General features: G+C 37.5%; 1 long non-coding RNA gene across 1 annotated transcript; it reads right to left on the bottom strand.

The window, feature by feature from the left end:
- Positions 1 to 527: 527 nt before the first annotated feature.
- Positions 528 to 4,919, bottom strand: LOC125287257. The gene is made up of 3 exons (XR_007192334.1): positions 4,884 to 4,919; positions 2,263 to 2,319; positions 528 to 573 (listed from the first exon to the last, which is right to left on the bottom strand). It is a non-coding gene; the product is annotated as an uncharacterized LOC125287257 (long non-coding RNA).
- Between the last annotated feature and the right edge of the window lie 3,151 nt (positions 4,920 to 8,070).

Raw genomic sequence — 8,070 nt, 5'->3', positions numbered from 1 at the left:
AAATCAGCCATCCCATTTCTATTTTCCTTTCACTCTTCTGAGCATTTCGACTTGGTACCTTCTCAGACAAATGTTCACGATCCCCACTTCTTGATATCTTGGCTTTCAGTCGCTCAAAAAGTTTAGATTTGCGGGCAACAGGACAATTTCCCTTCCGTCTGCAATATCCAAGGACAGCCAGTCGGTCCCCATAGGATGGTAGATACGTAGTTAACTGGGCATCTGTCATGACAAGTAGGACATTGGGATCAATCTACAAAAAAAAAAAAAAAAAAGAAAACACACATTAAACAATCAACTATTTAGCAATAGATAACATAGCATTTTGCTTTTCTTTTGCAATGTTTGTGTCTGATGACTTAATCGATTTCTTTGTGCATTCATATCAATCAAATTGCAGTGAGGTTGTTTTGGTTGGCATCTCTTCAAAACAGGAATTGTATTTGAACTTCCCAAAACTCAAATTGAGCATCTTTGCCGTTTAACAGACTAGTTACCTTATCCTTTTCCAGTTGCTGTATGGTTTCCTCCGGTACATTCCGCAACCTCAAAAAGTCACACAGCCCATCCATCCTGTGACAGGCCAACACAAATATATAATGAAAGGCCAACAACATTGTGATACATTAAGAACAACAATGCATTACCCTCTGCACATTCTATAATCAATTTTGTTTTGTTTATTATTTTGAGCATCACATCAATAGGAATCAATCAGATGGAAGAGATATTTGACCTGCTGGACAACGTTGACACCCCTGGGTTAGCTAAAATTTCACAGCCAGCCTTATCTGACCATTCATCAAGATATGTTGATTAATGACAGCTGACCAGCAACATGTTTTGTGTTCATACTTTTAAAAATAAAACTGTTGTCACTGTAGCCTATTTCATGGTTCAGGTTTATCTTTAATCACATCTATGCCAACCAGTGGTGGAGGAAGTACTGAAACTCAGTACTTAAGTAAAAGTACAAATACACAGAGAAATATTTACTTTAGTAAAAGTAAAAGTACCACAATGACAACCCTACTTAAGTAAAAGTAAAAAGTACCTGCTTTTAAATGTACTTTAAGTATTAAAAGTAAAAGTATTTGCATAATGATTTATATACTATATTCTAAAACGAAAAAATCAGTATGGGCTGTGTGGCATTTTAATTAAGCTAGTTTTTAGGTTATACTCGACTAGATAGTTTTAAGCTAATGCAATTGTGCTTACCATCTGTGGTCCAGTTTACATTCTGACCTACAATTCTAGAGACTGTAATTCTGGTTATCTAACTAGGGTGATCTGCTGAGTAATATCAGTCAGCAAAACACGAGAGCCTGAAGTTTAACGGGGTAGACAAGGGAAACGTCGGGTGGATCATAATGCCAATTATGCTGATTGAACAGAAAAGTTGCTGAGAAAGGTGTCTTTATGATTAGGTTCAGACGCATAGACATTGAATGAACGCTCACATTACTACCCCCCAATTGTAGGCTATGCATCTTTATTTGATCACACACAATTAAGGAATATTTCCTAGTCTGGAAAATGTTACGTTTTTTTCCAGCCACCGGTTCATTAATAGTCTACCATTCATTTGTGCCGCAAATGATCAGACGTGTGACAGAAGCATAGCCTGTAACTTCGCTGATCCGCGGATAGCAATCTCATCGGAGAGGAGGCCCTAACGCTGCAGATAACAGACAGAGAAAGGCACAGAACACAGTTGCATGGACAGTGTAGCCATGGGTCTGGTGAATATAGCCTACCGAATGCAGATGGCTACAAACTCACGCTTTGCCTGGTCTAGACTAGAAGCTTATGTTTCTAAGAATGCACGTAGCGCTCCAGAATCTTTGGTAGCAACCCCGCCCCCTGGTAAAACAAACGTGTTTGTCAGAGATAAAAAAAAACTGATCATAAAATGTATCGTAAAAAGGAACGATGGTGTTGTAGAAATGTAGCGGCGTAAAAGTACAGATTGCTGTAAAATGTAACGAAGTAAAAGTCAAAAGTATGCACTATAAATTTTACTTAAGTAAAGTACAAATACGTGGAAAATTTACTTAAGTACAGTAACGAAGTATTTGTACTTCGCTACATTCCACCACTGATGCCAACAGATACTTTGTAGAGGGAGAATAAACCCAAGACTATGCTGCCATAAGCAGACAACCATCACCCTCACCTAAGACGTCACTGGGAACATAGTCTCCGTGTCATGAAAACCAGTGTATGGTACAATTGTATGGCTTTAGCAGATCAATTTACCTGTGTTAATCATGGGTTTCTTCTCCTTCCGTAGAGCATCCGTTGGCTGAATATGTGCTGAAAGATAATCATGAAATAAGCTACATTCACAACATAGTTGTATTTTTAAAGCATATGCACACAAAACATGTTGCTGGCCAGCTGTCATCATCAATCAACAAATCTCAATGAATGGTCTGATAAGGCTGGCTGTGAAATATAGCCTAACCCCGGGGTGTCAACGTCAAGCAGGTCAAGGACCCCTCAGCTTATAGTGACACAGTAAAGGGACTCCCTATTATGTAAAGTTTAAAACTAATGCAGCGATCCTCACTATTTTTTTCACAAGAGCCACATTGGCAGTGCAAAATCAAAGAGAACCACTTCTACGACAACATACTAACTCACCTTTGCAAATGTGCATTTCTACATATAAATATCCCACAAAAAAAGAAATAACACATCCAATACAACTAAATATATACAGCCAATGCTTAATATATAATATATATATATATATATATATATATATATATATATATATATATATATATATATACAGCTAATGCTTAATAACTTAACAGATGTTTGCATTTTGTAGTGCAGTATTGTATGTTTATGAAGCACATTTGAAAAAATATATTGGCTGTGTTACCACAGCCTACAGTGGGTCCCATTTAGAAATGGCCACATAGCACATTCGCGCTTTCCGTGATACACGCTGCTGCATGAAATGTATTACAACTTATCGCCACAAGGTGGCAGTTTAAGTCCGTTGTAGCATTGCCGGTAAACAGGGCAGCAGATTGCATTCAAAGGCGTTGCAAGTGGCAGTGAGATACTGTAAGCAGAACGAAACTAAAGATCACCTCGTTGAAGTCATACAGTAGTAGACTAGGCTAAATCAGAGCCTACTTTTGTTTTTATCAAGCTGGGGCCAGAGATGATGGCATTTGGCGAACAGTTTAGGCCTACTCAAAATGAGTGAAACCAAATTTGGCGAAATCTCGCCAAAGCTGCATGCAAGACACCAATTATAGCTTGACGAGCCGCGCAATGAGTAACACTGTTCTACTGTGTTTGGTTCCAACGTGAGGCAATTTTGAATATTATTGGCGGCCATCTTGGATTTGACCTCTCCCGGGCCTCAGAGGTCAAATTTGACTTTCCTCCCAATCTGAAAATAAACCTCATGGTATAACCTAACTATAGTAGAAGTTTCATGTTTCTTTCAAAAAGTGCACAATTCCCCTTGATTTGAGTGTTTAACCGCTGTACTATTTTAAACCAGATCAAATGCCTACAGTATCGTATTCGTCGCGTACAGAGTAGCCTATGACTGACCGATGCGATTTTTCAAAATCGTGTGTTAGGCTATTTTAATGGTGAGAAGCAGCTAGCAGGTAAGGGATAACGGCCGCCGAGGTGTCCTGTTATACGGAATTAATGGACAAAGGCGAGAGGCAAATAACTCCCCGACGTAGCGGAGTCCATTAATTCCGTATAACTTGACACACCTCGAAGGCCGTTAACCCGCTTATCACCCGGTTGCCACTGTAAAGCCATGCCTTTATAGCAAGCGAAGGAAACACGCTGTTCCGTTTAAAAAGAAGCCCACTAGTTCAGCTTGTTGTACAACTTTCGTTGGCCATATAACAGCGTGTCTAGAGCATATCTTGACAATTACAATAGTATTAATGACACATGAATTATTCATAAACTTTCATTAGGCTCCCGTAATGTGCATTAGGACAACAGGGAATGTTAGAACAATATCAATGTTAAAGCCATGTCAAGTTGCCTAACGGTTGCTCGAGGCTCGAACCTAAAACACTCCTAACGTTAGCAGTGTCCTATGCAACGGTTAGCAAATAAATGCATGTCAGCTTCACGCACATTTCCAATACACGATTAAATGCACTCTGGTGAAACGTGAACTGACTGAGTATTCACTGACCAACAGACAGCATATTATGAGGGCTCCATCAAAGTTCACTTGCAAAAACTGCTTATCTAACAAAATCTAACCAAGTGTTATTAATCTTATATCAAGATAAAAAAAAAACTAGTTGGTATTGTTTTCAGTATAAAGAAACTTACCTAGCGCTTTCTTGTGAAATCATTTGACTTAATTAAAAAAAACATTGACTTATTTTAAGACATCTCATCTTGAAAACAAGCAAATTTGTCTGCCAGTGCGTTAAGCAAATTTGTCCTAAAAACAAGCACATTTGTCTGCCAGTGCGTTGAGCAAATTTGTCTTGATAAGACTCCTTAAAATAAGTTAAAGTCTTCTTAAATTAAGTCAAAATGATCTTTTGTGAGGGCGCTAGGTAAGTCTTTTCATACTAAAAACAATACCAAATAGATTTTTTAATCTTAATATAAGATCAATAACACTTGGTTAGAATTCATTTTTTGCAGTGCAGTTGCCTAGTAAACTAGAATTATAGAAGATAGTCTAACGTTAGCTAGTCAAATATCAAGCCTAGTCTACTAACGTTAGCTGCTACACCCAAATGCTAGCTGCTACTACAACAACATAGCCACACAGTGCATTTTCCAGCAAAACATGAACTGGATGAAAAGATGGATTGTAGGTTTTACACACTAGCAACACTATGCTCTACAAATTCGCTTACCTTGCTGGATTAGGAGAGGGACTGAGATGAGACGGTGTACCACTTGCAGGTCCAACTCTGACGACAGGTCCAACGTTTCGAACTGGAAGGAAGTGATGCGACTCGCGAGGTCAGGCAGACTTTATATCTCTTAATTATGAGAAATAAAGTCGTAATTACGAATTTAAATCTCATAATTACGACTTTAAAACTCATTATGACTTTAAATCTCATAATTATGACTTTTAATCTCATTATTACGACTTTATTTCTCATTATTATGACTTTACATCTCATAATTATGACTTTATATCTCATAATTTTGACTTAAAATCTCATAATTATGACTTTAAATCTCATAATTTTGACTTCATATCTGGCAGTTTCTTTTCTTCAAGTGGCGGGAACGGGCTTCCATATTATGTTGAGAAGTCCAACCAATATTTATACCACTCGTTCACTGTCTATATGTCATTCATGGTTCTCCTGCACACTCATTTCCCCCATGCTGATTAATTGTGTAGGCTAGCCTCAATTTTTTTTTATCTCAATTAATTTTTGTCTCATTCAGGCGTTACAGAACTTTCATGGTCACAAATAAAATGTAAATTTAATTTCTTTGTTTGTTCTTAAATTAACACAGGCCTAGGCTAGAATGGAGCAAAGCCTCCTGGGAATGGGGAATGTGTTTCTGGTTTATCCAATGAACTGATTGCAGGTCAAGTCTATTTACAGAAATGTAGGGGGATAAATGAGTGGCCCCTTGTCTAATGGCATGACCCTACAAGCGATCAAGTTCAGGGAAAACTACAGGATTTTTGACAGTCGACGGATTTGCGTGATTGCTTGCTGTTTTACACATGAATGGAAGGCAGAGAGAAAGGTTAGCGGAGCTAAAGCATTGAGGTTATTGCTAGGCAGAAACTACAGTAGCACAAGCTAGTCTTATGTTGATATGTAGCCTAGGTCTAGCCTACGACTAATTAATGGGCCACTCAGGCTGATAAATGGTTTGTGGAACTCGTTGGAACTGTCTATATAGGCCTACACTGCAAAAAACTGCTTATCTAATAAAAATCTAAATCTAAAGATTATTAGTCTTATATAAAGATAAAAATAACTAGTTTGTATTGTTTTCAGTATACAGAGACTTACCTAGAGCTTTCTCGTGAAATCATTTGACTTAATTTAAGAAAAGTTTGACTTATTTTAAGACATCTCATCCTGAAAACAAGCAATTTTTTCTGCCAGTACGTTAAGCAAATTTGTCCTAAAAACAAGCAAATTTGTCTGCCAGTGCGTTAAGTAAATTTGTCTTGATAAGACTCCTTAAAATAAGTCAAAGCCTTCCTAAATTAAGTCAAAATGATCTTTCGAGAGGGCACTAGGTAAGTCTTTTCATACTAAAAACAATACCAAATAGATTTTTTGATCTTATTATAAGATTAATAACACTTGGTTAGATTTAATTTTTTGCAGTGTACTTTAATCGTTCTCTACAAACCTATTCAAAGTGCCTGGTTTTTCAATTATTTAATTACCTGTGTTATTAGGTTGACATTGTCTGTAGGCTAGGCCTTTTTTAAATTTATACAGGCAACTATTGGAGTGCTATGATACCCAGATATGTCCTTGCATGATGCTTGAAATTTCTATCCACCCACAAAGCTGTTTTTATACTGCACTTAAATATCTTAAAAAGCGAGATATTATTCTTAGTAATCTGGGGAACTTGGCACACCAGGTCAAACCAAAAGTAACAAGCCTCGGTGTCATCTTAGATGCAGAGTTAAGTTTTAAGCCCCATATCAGTAAAGTTACTCAGACAGCCTATTTCCACTTGAGAAACATTGCCAAAGTGCGGCCCTTTTTAACTCAACAAGATGCAGAAAAACTAATTCACGCCTTTATCACTAGCAGGTTAGACTACTGCAATGCACTTTTCACTGGTCTTCCCAAAAACATCTAAAGAAATTGGCACTCATACAGAACTCTGGCTAGACTTTTAACTAAGACTAAGAAGAGAGAACACATCACCCCTGTGTTGGCTGAACTGCACTGGCTCCCTATTTCCTATAGAATTGATTTTAAGGTTATGTTAATTACTTACAAAGCTCTGAATGGCATAGCACCTTCATATATCTCTGAGCTTTTAATATCTTATCAACCACAAAGGAAACTTAGATCATCCAATTCTAATCTTTTAATCGCATTCCAAAGTGCTCCACAAACAAAGTGGAGAAGCTGCGTTTATCCATTATGCCCCCAAACTATGGAACACCCTGCCTCTGTACATCAAGCAGGCGAGTTCAGTAAATATTTATAAAAAAGATCTGAAAACATACCTGTACAGGAAAGCTTTTAGTTAACTCATCTTATCCTGTAGACTACATTTTCAGATTATTCTACATCTGCTACTATTGGAGGGCTTAGCCAGCCAGAAGCAGATGGGCTCCCCCTATTAAGTCAGGTTCTGCTCAAGGTTTCTTCCTGGAATATGGGAGTTTTTCCTTGCCACAGTTGCCATATGGCGGCTTGTGGGGGTAAGAGGGTTAAGGCTGCCAGTCTTATGACGCCATTTTCTATATTTTTGATATGTTGCTGAGTATAACATAAACAGCAAAGAAAAGTGATTGATAATGACTGACTGACTATTATTGTGTTACATGCTTCAAATGTAAAGCACTTTGAGCTGCATTCTGTGTATGAAAGGTGCTATACAAATAAAGCTTTATTATTATTATTATTATTATTATTATCTAGTTCCTTACACATCTATTGAAAGTGCCTGGTTTGTGGTTGATTGGCTTGTTGTACTGCATTGGCACTAGTTCCCTTCTCCAAATGTAGCCTATAATGTACGTAGCCTATTAGTATTTTAAATTGACATATATTTTGTTTGTGCTGTTGATGTGTGTGCGTGGTTGGGGGGGTGCCGTCAGAATTTTCCCGGTGGATTTTAGTGCCCCACTCCGCCCCTGTTTTTACCTGACATTTTTTAAAGACAGATGCAATGATTAATGCATCCATGGCCAGGATATACTGTAATTATATAATATGACATGATTTGAAAAGTGACCTATAACAATATGCAATACACTTTAATTTATTTAGTGCTAATAAAATGATTAAGCCTATTTGAAGAGAGAGATGTGACAATTATGTCAGTCATCGTGTGATAACGAAAATGTGACTAGGCCTAGACTAG

The sequence above is a fragment of the Alosa alosa genome, chromosome 22 (assembly GCF_017589495.1).
Source record: "Alosa alosa isolate M-15738 ecotype Scorff River chromosome 22, AALO_Geno_1.1, whole genome shotgun sequence".
Classification (NCBI taxonomy): domain Eukaryota; kingdom Metazoa; phylum Chordata; class Actinopteri; order Clupeiformes; family Clupeidae; genus Alosa; species Alosa alosa.
The sequence above is the reverse complement of the archived record's forward strand: the minus strand, read 5'-3'. Positions and strand labels throughout refer to the sequence as shown.